At 40.2% G+C, this 14,907-nt stretch overlaps 1 long non-coding RNA gene across 1 annotated transcript; it reads left to right on the top strand.

Moving 5' to 3' along the window:
- The first annotated feature begins 217 nt into the window (after positions 1–217).
- LOC127160602 (uncharacterized) lies at positions 218–1,719 on the top strand. The gene is made up of 3 exons (XR_007826795.1): positions 218–367; positions 445–608; positions 1,383–1,719. It is a non-coding gene; the product is annotated as an uncharacterized LOC127160602 (long non-coding RNA).
- The last annotated feature ends 13,188 nt before the right edge of the window (positions 1,720–14,907 follow it).

Raw genomic sequence — 14,907 nt, 5'->3', positions numbered from 1 at the left:
TTAGATGCAGCTGCTCGGCCATGGAAACCCATTCCATGAAGCTCTCTGTGCACTGTTCTTGAGCAAATCTGAAGGCCACATGATGTTTGGAGGTCTGTAGTGATTGACTCTTATAATACAGCTGACAGTTCACTGTGGAATATTTAGGAATGAGGAAATTTCACGACTGGACTTGTTGCACAGGTGGCATCCTATTGTAGTGAGAGGAACTGAATAATAATAAGCGAAATATGAGTTGTCCAATCACATAGTTTCGGGGGGTATATATAGGAGGGGATTGTACGACACCAGATGTGTGTTCGAGCACCGGTTGTGCGTCACTGCCTGAGGTTCGCCAGTTCCGCGTTTGCCCCTTCCGCTCTTACAGGTATGCGTTGTTTGGCTAACCCATTAGCATCATGATGTGTGGCTTGGGATAATTCATTTAATGTATTTGGTTTATAGTTTCCTTATGGAGAGCATCAGTTGTGGTTCTTTGTATGGCGGCCGTTTTCTCTCGCTGCCTTAAAGTTCTCCCTCCGTAATCCCGTGCGGGATCGGCGCTTTGATGTCCTTTCATGTTTGCGGCTGCATGTGAGTGGATGCGTAGGAATGATCATAACGAGAAGGTATGTAGAACAATTAATGCTGCGGCAGATTCCTTTGTTATGTGACAAGTAATTTAATGTTATCTCTTGGGAAGAATAGCGTGATCTGGGTCCATTGCATGTAACAGAGCCTGCAGGGTGACATTTGTTGATGCTGCTGTTTTGTCGGCGTGATTTCCTGGATGCTACACTGGTCCTCCAATGTGTAGCTGTATTATTCTTTTGGTTTTTTTATTTATCCTGTCCCAACGAGATTCGTTGTTCATTCTGGTTGTTGAAGTGGTTTAATTGTTTTGTTTTTCGTTTGTGTGGTATATTTTTGCTTAAAATTATTTGTCAGTTGTTTTGTTTGTTTTGTTTATTCTAAGTTGTGTTTCAGTTTGTATTTTTGCTGCTTTTGCTTTATTTGTAAAGTTTATTTAACTTTGTTGGTCTTGCTTAGCAGCATTTAATTTTGTTATATTTTTGTTATATTTGTATTGATTTCATTGGTTGTGTTTCAGTTTGTATTTTTGCTGCTTTTGCTTTATTTGTAAAGTTTATTTAACTTTGTTGGTCTTGCTTAGCAGCCTCTAATTTTGTTTTGTTGATATTTTTGTTATATTTGTATTGATTTCATTGGTGGTGTAAATATCTGCCACATTTTGATGTAGATCATAGCATATCATTATATTAGGTCTGTGTTTAACCAACCTTGTATATTTTGGGTTTTTTTTGTGTATTTTTCTTTTGTGTAAGAGCTAGTTGTTATCATTTTTTGATTTGTTTTCTGATTGTTTGTTAATTGTGTTGCAGGATCGAGGCTTCCGGACAGGCTACTAGTTGGCCCTCGTGTGTGGTGGTGGGATTCGAACACGGAGTGCAGTGTGTTCACATTGATTTGATCGTGTGTGTGTGTGTGTGTGTGTGTGTGTGTGTGTGTGTGTGTGTGTGTGACTTGTGCACCGGGTGGTGAGATTTTTGAGACCTAGCGATTATATTCAGTAATTAGATTACCTGTCTTCGGTAAGCCTCGGTCGCATTGTTTCTATTTGTTTCCAATTGTCTTCCATGTTATTACAGCCTGACTCCTGTGTCTTTTATTGACTTTTAGAATTCATATTTTGTAAAATAAACTTTGTACTTTTTGGTATCCACGTCTCAACTCCTTTTTTTGAAACTAAGTTCCTGTGTGTCTTTTTTTGTGAACTATTTTTTTGTGAACTATTCGTATTTAGCGAGATTTCCCTGTTAATAGGGTGGCAGTAGTCCGCGTGATTTTATATGTGGAGTGGAACACCTATTCAGATTATTTGGATGGATCGAATACTTTTGGCATATAGTGTGTATATATATATATATATATATATATATATATATATATATATATATATATATATAGACCATCCGAGGAGCCTTCACTGCAGAAAAGCTTGGCCACACTGAACAAAAAGCTATGGCAGATCTATGGAGATAAAATAATGCCATAAAGATTTGCATGTGAAGAGTATGTGTTGTGCAAGTGTACATAAGACTGTAAGCGTTTCACGTTTCAAGCGTAAGAAAAAAAGATTTGCAGCATTTTACTGTTACTCGTAAGTGTAATTCATGTATCGTGAAACTGCAGCTTCATGCTTTCGCAAAATAAATACGATCTGCATTCTTCCGACTTCCATTTTTCTGCGCTTACACTTTTGGCACATTCTTTTTGCTAAAATACGGTCAAAAGCACTGCAAGCCTGTGAACAGCGATTTGCACACAAAAACAACAGTTTAAAGAACTGCAAAACAGATTGACTGCGTAGGACCAATCTGTATGTGTAAAAAAACAAACTGTTGCAAATGTCTAAATGACTTGTGTATGTAGGACACAAAATTGCTGAAATAATCCGATACGTACAGCTCCGTTTTATCTTTAGCTTTATCTGCGCTTACACTTTTGGCATGATTCTCTCACTCACTGAGTTTTGCAAGTGTGAGGGGGAGGGCGGGTCCACCATGTTTTGTAGCCAATCAAATGAGACTTTACTCTTATCTGATTGGTTCAATAAACACATCACACGGCAAAACATTTATCTTTATTTAGTTCACGCTGCCGGTCACTTCCGGTGGAATGGCACTTTTAATGTAGACATACATTAAAAATAAAATAAAATAAAATAAAAACACAATATAAGTTGTGCACCAGGTTATGTGTTCATACTGAATTTCAAGCTGTGTCCTTTTCCTCCTCAACAGGCAATATATGACAGTTTACTGTAATATTGTAATTTTGATGATACTTAATACTGAAACCTGGCTGTTTTTTAAATGTAACCTGCATAACAGACTTTGAATAAAACATTTAAGTCTCCCAGTCCGACGGACCAAACAATGACCAATTTTCAATGTCGATTTTTGGGCTAAAAGAAGTCCATGATGGGCCGATTTGATTTAGCCCAAAAAACAACATCCAAATGACGTCTGGTGCTGGGTGGGAAGTTCAGTGCTCTCTTCAACTCTGCAGTCAGATCAGTTTTTCTTGTATTGAAGAAAGTTGGAGTGTCAATTACTGTAGCTCTTTTGTTTGACACTTCAGCCGTGTGTTTTTGGCATTCGGTTTGCCCAGTTCACCTGGTGCTTGTACACCTTCAAACAGGGAAGTAAGGGCAACAATCTTTTGTTTTGTAATGAGATTATTATTTTAATTATTTCGGTGCTTCTGCATCTCCTTACATGGGGTCATGTGTTTAAATGGAAGTGTATACAAATTAGTTAGTAGCACAGTCAGCTGCTGCGTTAGCACAGCTGCTAACATTAGCCTAAGCTAACTTCTAACTGTTGCAGTTTTGAAATAGGTAAATAAATAACCGTTTTAATCATGTTCATGTGGCTGATGACAGCTTTACAAATCAACCAACCCAATATCACGTGATAAGCATGATCATTGTAAAAGTCTGCACATATACCATATTTTTACAATAGTAACAGTTGCTTGACCATATTATGTGTAACCAGTGCACAACAACCACAACGTTTACCGTGGTTTTACCTCAGTAACCATGTTTTTTCGGTGGTATTTGTAGTTAAAGCACAACAGCCACATTTACCATGGTTTTACCACTGTAAGGCAAGGCAAGGCAAGTTTATTTATATAGCACATTTCATACACAAAGGTAATTCAAAGTGCTTTACATAAAAGGAAGTAGAATAATCATAAAAACAATAATAAAAACAATAATTCACAAAAAAGGCAGTAGAATAATCATAAAAACAATAATCACAACAATAAAAAAACAAAAAAAAAATAAAAACTTTTAAAATGATTTAAAAATTGATTTAAAATAAATGTAAGACAGTTAAAAATAGAAAAGGATTATACGTAGTGCAATCAGTTCGGACGTAGCACAGTGCTCATTCATTAAATGCACAGCTAAACAGATGAGTTTTGAGTCTAGATTTAAATGTACTTCATGTTTTAGCACATTTGATCTCTTCTAGAAGCTGATTCCAACTGCGGGCAGCATAATAGCTAAAAGCGGATTCCCCTTGTTTTGTGTGAACCCTTGGTATTTCTAACAGTCTCGATCCTAATGATCTGAGTGGTCTGTTAGGTTTATATTCAGTGAGCATATCTGCAATGTATTTAGGTCCTAGGCCATTGAATGATTTATAAATGAGTAAAAGTACTTTAAAATCAATTCTAAATATAACTGGAAGCCAGTGTAAGGACCTGAGGACTGGTGTGATATGCTCAGATTTTCTGGTTCTAGTCAGAATCCTGGCAGCAGCGTTCTGGATGAGCTGCAGCTGTCTAATGGTCTTCTTGGGAAGGCCAGTGAGGAGACCATTACAATAATCCACCCTGCTTGTGATAAAGGCATGAACAAGTTTCTCCAAGTCTTGACTGGAAACAAAACATCTAATTCTTGCAATGTTTTTGAGATGATAGTATGCTGATTTAGTTACTGCTTTGACATGACTACTGAAACTAAGGTCTGACTCCAGAATCACACCAAGATTCTTGACTTGGTTTTTAGTTGTTTGACCCCTAGAGTCAAGGCATGCATTCACCTTAAGAACTTCCTCTTTGCTTCCAAATGCAATGACTTCAGTTTTCTCCTGTAAGCATAGTTTTACTGTGGTATTTGTTTTTAAAGCAAAATAACCAATGCTTACCATGGTTTTACCTCAGTAACCATAGGTTTACTGTGGTATTTGCAGTTGAAGCACAACAACCATAACGCTTACCATGGTTTCACCACTGTAAACATAGTTTTACTAGTAACTGTGATTTTACGGTATACTATTTGTAAAGCACAGTAATTACAATGCTTGCCACCTTTAATATTTTTTTTTTATTTAATTATATAAATTAATTATTGTAAATATTGTACTTTAATTTTTTTCTGTCTTGCAGTTACATCAGATCACTTACTCCAGCAGCTCTTTAAAGAAACCATCTCTTGTAAATGCCATCACTTGTTCCTATTTTTCCAAAATGTAATCCATAATTAATTTACACATAGTTTTGCTCTCTCTTTCTGTGGTTCATCATGACATTTTTATAATCTCATAATTTTGACCAATTCTGTCAGAAAGCTGCTAGAATTAACAGGGAACTTGAACTCGAAGCTCCCAGTGCTGATCTTGAAGAAGCTGCCAAGGAGGCTGAACAAGTCCTTCAATGACTCAAATTTTCACAGTAATGTTGAAGACATTTAGCTATAACTGATTTGCTTTAATGCACACATCCTTATTTTATCTGTTAATAATACATTTTCTTTACAGTCGTTCCTCTTAAATATTTTGGTCACAAATTTCTTTTTAGCACATTGTCTCAACATGTATGTATTTCTCTTTGTTTCAGCTGAAAGGGAAGACCAAAGGAAGGCCTGTCATGGGATCTGAATTGGGCCATATTGTGCATTTATGGAAAAGACCAAAAGCAAAAGCAAACATTTCCAAAGGCAAAATTCTATGACCACTCGTACTTTTGTCATTGGCCATTGCCTGAAATCTCATGCTAATTTTGCCCATTGTAAGTAGTCAGAGTGTTTGTATCAAAGTTTATATTTAGTCCATTGTGTTCTTTCTTTATTAACCTTTACAAATTGCCAGTGTCTCTTCCTGTTCTAACAGTAAATGATGTCTAAAGCTGTTCACACTATGAACAAGAACTATGATAATAACTATTTTAGCATCTACACCAAGATGATAACACTCTGTTTACTGTTATACATGCAGCAGTTACAGTATGTTGTTGTCTGCCATCTGTCGTTGTCAATGTTTTTGTTGTTCATCATGTGATCAATTCTCTTTCTTCCTGTCTTGCAGGATTTCTCACAGACTACTAAGTCCTTCTTCATCAGCTCTCCACAATATCTGCCCTTCCAAAAGCTTCCACATCACTTTCTCTCATGTGGCACATTTGCTCTCAGTACTTTACTGCCGTCTTCCAGTTTTTGCATGTTTACTTATTATCTTTTAATTTCTCCTCTACAGTCAACACTCACTCTCATCACTAACTTGTCACATGACAAATCAGATCTTCAGTTAATTTGGCCAAATCAGATCACTTGAAGCTGTTCACACCAAGAGCAAGAACTGTAATGATAACTATTTTAACCATTAATTTTTCATACTAACATTAAATAACATTATGTTTATTATAAGCGTGTGCTGCAGTTATGTTGTCTGCATTTAAATGCTCAGGCTATTTACAGTCTGGTGGATTTTGATTGGCTGTCAATGTTTTTATTGTTCATCATCTGGAAAAATTAGTTCTGAAAGAGATTCCAACCATATTGTTTCTCTGTGTCATTTAATGTTAAATAGCTGCAGTGTGGATTCATCCTTGGTGTGAAGAGGCCTTTGCCTTCTCTTCCCTTCCGGTAGGCGCTTCAGGTGTCCCAGGTCAAGAACCAGCAGACTGAGGAACAGCTTCTTTCCCAGAGCGGTCTCCTTATTGAACTCTGCCCCCCACTGACACCTTTGTCCCCCTCACACACCCCTATACTCTCTCCATTACCATTGCACTATTTAATATTTATTGCACTACACCGTACATACCTATTTGAAAAAGCAAATATCCATTGCACAATACATTTGTAAATTTCTGATTATATATATCTGTACATGTCTATTTGTAAATTCCTGTTTATTGAAAATAGCAACCTGTACATTATGTTCATATCTATCTGCAAATTCCTGATTACAGTTAATAGCAACTTGTATATATTGTTCATCTATTTGTAAATCTCTGATTATAGTTACTAGCAACCTGTATATTATGCTCACAGTATATTCATCTGTAAATATTACCCATAGTTTCTCCCTGCACGTATCCCCTATAAGTGCACTTATAACTTATACCTTTATCCTGCACTTACTGCTTATTGCACTCCTGGTTAGACCTAAACTGCATTTCGTTGCCTTGTACTTGTACATGTGTAATGACAATAAAGTTGAATCTAATTAGCTTGCTATAAAAAAAAAAAATTCTAATGCTGCTTTCCTCTCACTCTGTTAAACTTGCAGACAAAATTCTTCAAAAATTTTCTTCCTCTTACTCCTTTACTTCCTCACTTACTTACACATTCTTTCGTGCTCTGTTGTAAGGTAGAAACTGAGAGTTCACATGATGGCCTTTTCTCAGACTCTGAATCTGATGTGTACAGATGAACTCAGGAGCCTGCTAGAGTTGCCAGGGAACTTGAGCTTGAAGTATATAATTATAACTGCTTATTTTATGTTTAAACAACAATAATAATTAAACATGGGGTCAATAAATATTTTCTTGTTTTACAGCTGAAGACCAAAAACGCAAAGAAAATCTGTCACAGCAAGCCAGTCAAACCAGTCCTGATGAAAGAGGAATGAGGAATGAACATGTCTTCTTGTGCCCAAACAGAAAAGACAGATTTCCACTAGTATGTATTCAAGCAATGTAGTTATATGTGGTACAGCATTTGATGTTGATCTCTCAAAAGACAACGTTATCGTTTTTCACATACACATCTTTTTTTTATTAGCAAATCAACTGTGCCATCGTCTCTGGAATTTGGGCATGAAATGACCGAATATGGTGAGTACTGACACCTGCAGCTGTAATCACCAACACTATTTCTTTGTTGACTTATTGTTTTGTCTGTTTGTTTGAAGCCAGGATGAAGCCAGTTGATGAAGAGATCAATTCAATGGCCATCAGGTATCTGCTGTGGAGACTGCATTCATGGACAGCTCTACTGTGACAGCTCAGATGTTACGGCGCATAAAAGTAAACTTCACAACTGAACAACAAGAGTTGTGGAGGGATTCTTTTGGCCCATACCTCCAACAAGAATCAATGGTAAGTCCAATGCAACGACTATAAATACTAATTCTATATATTGTTTATTGATTTACAACATTTAATACATGTTTTGTCCCTCCAGGACATCTATGTCAGGTGGTGTGTGAGGAAAGCACAGAGGACCATCAGAGACTCCAGCCAACTGCATGGATCACTCTCATTGTTACCATCAGGCAGAAGTTATTGCAGAACCTACACCAGTAGACTGTGAGACAGGTTCTTTCCACAGGCAATCAGACTGAACTGAACTCATACCAGTAACACCACACACAGCACATCAACCTCATATGCACTGCCCTCTAACAGCTGCACTGTCTGTACTCTGACTCACTATTATTCTGCACCCTGACATTCTGTTTGCACTAATTCATACCGTACTGCATTGTCATTATTGTTTATCATTGTTGTCATTTTGTTCTCACTGTATAGCGTAATATTTACCATATATTGTTCTCTGCATGTACTAAGTCCCTTTTATATACAGTGTATATATATATATATATATATATATATATATATATATGTATGTATGTATGGATATGTGTGTTGCATATATTTAATATTTTTCATCCATACTGTAAAGCTGCAGTTTGCACAAAATAATTTCAGCTGTACACTTGTGATCATGGTATTGTGACAATAAAGTGATTTGATTTGAATTGGTCATCACTTGTACTTGTAATGGATAACAACTGCAAATTGTTTATGACATGAAAGAAGTTTATGGATAAACAAGTAAGAAGAAGGAAACCAGGAGAGCTCAGGTGATGAGCAGGAAACTGAATGTGATTCCATGATGATCAAGAAATTTTACCATGCATGCAATTGGGTGGCTTCATCTGATTAAAATATGGTTTTAATATAACCTATTTATATTTCTCTTGAATATCATTTGTCTTTATAATCTACTTTAGTTGTCTTTATGATGTATTCTCCAGTAAAGTATTGCACATAATGTTGGATAAAAAAGTATGGTGAATATTCTGTGTTAGGGACAGTGTTTGGTAAAAACCATTTAATTTTGTAAACAATACACCTAACTACCATGAGTGTTTTAATTAATTTAATTTAATTGAGCCCCCTCCACTAGGCGGCAACATGTCCTGGAAATGGTGCAGGCATTCTTCCTCAGGGTAGAACCCATGGAGTTGCGGCATCAAATCTGTGCGGAGGCCTGGATAGGCACCCTTCTGCTTCCACAACAAGTCCAGGTACAGCTACCATGACTTGGTAGAAGGCAGAACGGTGGGGCACGATTTGTTATCTGAGGTGCCCGGAAGTTGAACCCTCCCTGATTGTACCACATCCCCTCCCGATCTGTCTGTGGTCCTTCTGGCCTACAGTAAGATCCGTTGAGCCTTCAGTCGGGTGGTTCTGTGCCCTCTTCATGGAGATGGCCTCCCCGACTGCGCTCACCTCTGTTAAGAGTGGGGAATCCTAAAGCACTCTCCGTCAGCTTTCATGCCTGCAAATCGGACCGGTAACTCTCACATTATTCTGAGAGCCCGGCCTGACTAAGTGCCCATGGTAACCACCACTCCCTTCGGGGATCAGGTGGTCACCCTGCAAGCAATTCCTCCCAGGAAGATGACCCCAACCTGACCTTATTATGCCCGGTCTGTGACCTACACATTTACCTGGAACGTGCTCAGCATTTAGACGTTCCGGTCAGCTCTTTGTCTGTTATGGAGCACAGCAGAAGGGGGAGGCTGTCTCCAAATAAGGATCTCCCACTTGCTGTGGATGCAATCCGTATGGCCTACCGGGCCAGAGGCTTACCCTGCCGGATGGCACCTCGTTAACAGACGTCTACAGAGCTGCAGGTTGAGCTACACCTAATACACTTGCCAGATTTACAACCTGTGCGTGGAACCAGTATCTGCTAAGAGTCTTGAAAGCAAGCCCTTCAACTCAGGACTCTGGTTTGGTGTAGTGCTTGCTTAACTGCTTCCCCTCACGGTGATTACACTTCTGAGTTTCAGTAGGTTCCCTGAAGTGAACCCTGGACATCTCTCCATCATTTGGCACTTCTGGATCCCCATATGTAGTGGCTCCTCATGTGGCCCCATGTGTGTAATTTCCACCTATAACTCTCTGTGGTGCGGTGTTTCCCCTGAGACATGCCTGTCTCTAGGTCCTGAGTTTGGTAGTCCCCCCTAGGGTGGGGCCGTTATCAGGTTCCTTCACTAATGTTATTCACTTCATACTCTGGGCAGATTGTGATCTCCGTAGTGCCTTTTTTCATACAGGAAACAGGCACTTTCCCAAGTTCTCAAGATGCTCAGCCACTCCACTGAGGAAGGCCCGGCTGCAGGTAACCCAGGTCAGTTCTTGGACGTTGGAAGGTCACAAAGAGGTGAGCTGCACTTATGTTAACACCTTGGCTTGTTACTATCTGTGCCCGATCACTCGTGATGGAGCCAGACTTGTGGCGTGTTTATATAGGGTCCCCTAGTGTCGTACACTTGACACAACTCGGAGTGTACGACAGATAGGGAACGTCTCGGTTACGTATGGTAACCCTCGTTCCCTGATGGAGGGAGCGGAGACGTTGTGTCCTCTATGCCACAACTCTGGACCGCCTCTGAGTGAGATGAGACGCTTTGACTCCTCAGAAGAGAATGAGTGAGCAGTGCATACGCTGCCCTATTTATACCTGGATCTCCCGGGTGTGGCCAGCTATGCAAATTCTGCACACCCAATTTCATTGGCCTTTTCTCAAACTATCAGAGGTGTTTGGGCTCCCAAGAGTGACTGTAGTATTTTTATAGAAGAAAAGACAGAGAGACACGGAGCTATCAGGTATGCCGTCTTTACTGTTTGTTAACTTCCTGCCACTGAACAATCACAGCGCATGCGCATAATGAACATAGCGTAACACAGTGCACTAATATACCACATTCCTTCCTCCTTAGATTTGAACCTAACTGAACCTAAGCTTAATTTGGGTGTAGCTTTGAACACATGTATCCTTTAATATTAACATAAAACTTTGAACTTATGTGTTTTCCTTAACAGTCTTTAGCTAGTAACTCAGACCTAAAGATTAAGTCTTTGTGGTGCCTTTATTTGCCTTTTGGGATAACGCTGTTCAGGGTGTGCTTCAGAAGATTCAACTGGCAGATCATCAAAGAGGTCATCACGGATCCCTTCACTTTGCTGTCCTGAAGACCTTGACAGTAGTATGTGGTCCACATGTACTTTAACTTGTCGATGTCCCACTTGTACACAGTAAGTCAGAGGTCCTCTGCGCTGCAGAATCATGCCTGGGATCCAGAGCTTCTTGGGATGTCTGAAGTCTCGCACTAACACCCTCTCTCCCAAACTGAATGCGTGGAGTGACTTTGACTTCTTATCATGCACTTTCTGATGTTGAAGCTGGTGCTTTGATACAACATCCGACACATCTGGCTTGAGTAATGAAAGACGAGTGCCTGGTTGCCGTTTCAGGAACAACTCTGCTGGTGTGCGTTTCATGACTGTGTGTGGAGTATTTCTGTATGTGAACAAGAAACGGGCTAGCCACTGACTGGGAGACACTGACTGAGACTGCATTCGAGTCCATGCCTTTTTAAAGGTTTGCACAGCCCTTTCGGCTGCACCATTTGAAGCCAGATGGTATGGCGGTGACAGGACATGGCGAACTCCGTTTCCCTTAAGGAACTGTTCAAACTCAGGTGCAGTAAACTGAGGACCGTTGTCTGAAACAAGGACTTTCGGCAGACCATATGATGCGAACAGATTCCTGAGAAGGTTAGCAGTCTTTTCAGCGGTCATCAGCTTTGTAGGTAAGACTTCAATCCATTTTGAATGGACATCTATCACCACCAGGAAATGCTGCTTGTTATCTCCGCATAATCCACATGTATTCTCTCCCACGGTGCTGTGGCCCATGACCATGGATGGAGAGGGGCTGTTGGGGGTCTATTCAGTGTGGTTTCACATGATAAGCACTGACTGACAAATGCCTGAATCTCATGATCTAAACCAGGCCACCAAAGGAAGCTTCTTGCCAGAGCTTTCATTTAAGTGACTCCTGGATGACCCTCATGTAAGTCAGAGCAATCTTCTCCTGTACTTAGGTGGAATGACCACACGTGATCCCCATAGAACACATCCTTGGTCTGTGGACAACTGATCTTTCCTTTCATAAAAAGGTTTGAGATTTGGATTAGGTACAAACTTAGGCCACCCAGTCAGTGTGAGATCCAAGACCTTTGACAGGATAGGGTCACGTCTGGTCTCTTCTGCAATGTCTTTAGCTGAGACTGGTAGTTCCTCCACATGAGAGATCAGAAACACTCCTTCATGCTCTTCCTCAGAAGGACCATGTTTGCATGGAAGACGGGATAATGCGTCTGCATTTGCATGGTCACAGGAACGACGGTACTGTATCTCATAGTCATATGCCAAGAGAAGTAACACCCACCTTTGCATTCTTAATGCAGCCAGAGTTGGAACTGCGGACGTTGGTCCAAATATAGCCAAAAGTGGTTTGTGATCTGTCAGTAACACAAACTTCCTTCCATATAGATAATTATGGAATTTCTTTATGCCAAAAATTATGCTCAAAGCTTCTTTTTCTATTTGAGCATAATTCAGCTCGCTCGATGTCAGGGTCCGTGATGCGAATGCAATCGGTTTCTCTTCTCCTGAGGGTAGGATATGTGAAATGACTGCACCCACACTGTATGGAGAGGCATCACAGGCAAGTCGGAGAGGTTTTCCTGGATCATAATGTGCAAGACATTTACTGTTCAGGAGCTGTTGTTTGCAAGCTTTAAATGCCTCTTCACAACTTGGTGACCAATTCCATTTGGTGTCTGCTTGCAAAAGCTGATGCAAAGGATGCAGTAATGTTGAAAGACTGGCCACAAACTTTCCATAATAATTAAGTAATCCTAAGAAGGACCTTAATTCTGAGACAATGGAGCTGGTGCATTAATGATCGCTTCAACTTTGTCTTCCGTAGGATGTAGACCATGCTCATCTATCCTGTACCCCAAGTATTCCACTGAATCTTGGAGAAAAGCACGCTTTGCAAGTTTCATCCTCAGTCCATGCTTCTCTAGCCTGGCCATCACCTGATCCAGTACTGCTAGATGTGCTTCCTCAGTAGGTGCTGACACCAATATGTCATCCATAAAGCAAACCACGTTATCTATGCCTTGGAGTATCTGATCCATTGTGTGCTGAAAAACAGCCGGAGCTGTTGAAACACCATAGGCCAGGCGGTGATAACAGAAAAGACCCTTGTGGGTGTTAATTGTCAGGTACTGCTCTGACTCATGATCTAGAGGTAACTGTTGGTATGCGAATGACAGATCAAGTTTGCTGAACACTTTACCTCCCGCCAGGATGGCAAACTGATCCTCCGTATTTGGCAGTGGATATTCTTCTGGTAGTATACAGTGATTTATAGTGACTTTGTAATCACCGCACACTCTGACAGAACCATCTTTTTTTGGGACTACCACTATTGGTGCTGTCCAATCACTTTGTTCCACTTGAGTGATGATTCCATGTCTTTGTAACCTCTCTAACTCCTTCTCCACTGCTTCCCTCAGAGCATATGGGACAGGTCGTGGCTTATGGAATATTGGTTTACTATTTCGCTCCACAAGGATTCTTGCCTGGAAATCTTTGATCTTTCCATAACCCTCTTTAAAAAGATCCTTATGGTTGTCCAGAACAGCTTTGAGAGAGAGCTGAGTTGGAGTCTCTTGTTTTAGGCTGAAAATCTTACCCCAGTCAAGTTTAATCTTCTGCAGCCAATTTCGTCCCAGTAATGGAGTTTTGTCACACTTGACTACCATCAGAGGCAATGTCCACTCATTTCCATTGTACTGGACTGGCACTTGGATTTCTCCCAACACTGGAATTGTATCTCCAGCATATGATGAGAGATGAATTTCCAGTGGCTGCAAGGGGCAGTCACTCAGGAGCTCCTTGTATACCGATTCTGGAATTAGAGATACAGAAGCACCAGTGTCAATTTGCATGGTTACTGTATTGCCTGAGAGGTCCAATTGCAGAAATAGTTTATCTTTCTGTCCTTGAGCAGTGTAAACTGTGAAAAGTTCAAATGCGTCCTCGGAAGCACTTGATTCCTCAGTTGTAGCTGTCACTAACTGGGCTTTACCAACTCGTTTACTGCTTTTACAGACCTTTTTCAAATGGCCTGTTTTACCACATGCATGACATACTGCAGTGCGGAAATGGCATTCCTGTGGCTGATGACCCTCTCTACCACATGATGGCATGTCACTTTTCGTCGAGCTAAAGAGCTCTGTGCTGATCTACTTGATGCAGTGAAACTTGAATGAGAAGACCCTCTCTGCTGTTTGTCTTTCTGTTTTCCCCTTGAATAGCTGGCAACACCGTGAACACCAGCACTGGAATGGTCAGCACGTTCTGTCAACTCCTTTCTATCCTTGTATGCCAGTTCCAAGCAAAGAGCAATTTCACAGGCTTGTTTGAAAGTCAAATCTTTCTCAGATAAGAGACGTTTACGGTAAGCTTTGCCTGACATACCACAGACAAACTGATCCCTCAGTGCATCGTTGAGGAACTGGCCAAACTCACATGTGCTAGCAAGTCTTTTCAAATCAACAATATAGTCTGTTAATGTTTCACCTTCTTTTTGATATCGTCTGTGAAATCGGAAGCGTTCAGCGATCAGTATTGGTTTTGGCTTAAAATGCAGCGAGAATGTTTCAGTCATTTCTTTATATGTCAGATCGGTCACTTTCCTTGGTTGACTCAAATTCTTCAGTAGTCCATACTCTGCGGGACCCAAGACACTCAGAAACACATCTGCTTTCTTCTCTGCTGCAATGTCATTTGCTGCAAGCCATCTTTCAAATCGCTCTAAGTAAGTTTCAAAATTCTCTTTCTTACTTTCAAATTCAGGAACTCTGCCAATCATTGCCATGTTGCTGTCACTTTTTGTTGTTTATCACATCCGTGCAATTCAGAGAATTTTTTTTCTATTTATTTTCTCTCATA

Source organism: Labeo rohita, unplaced genomic scaffold, assembly GCF_022985175.1.
Source record: "Labeo rohita strain BAU-BD-2019 unplaced genomic scaffold, IGBB_LRoh.1.0 scaffold_399, whole genome shotgun sequence".
Taxonomy (NCBI): Eukaryota; Metazoa; Chordata; class Actinopteri; order Cypriniformes; family Cyprinidae; genus Labeo; species Labeo rohita.
The sequence above is the reverse complement of the archived record's forward strand: the minus strand, read 5'-3'. Positions and strand labels throughout refer to the sequence as shown.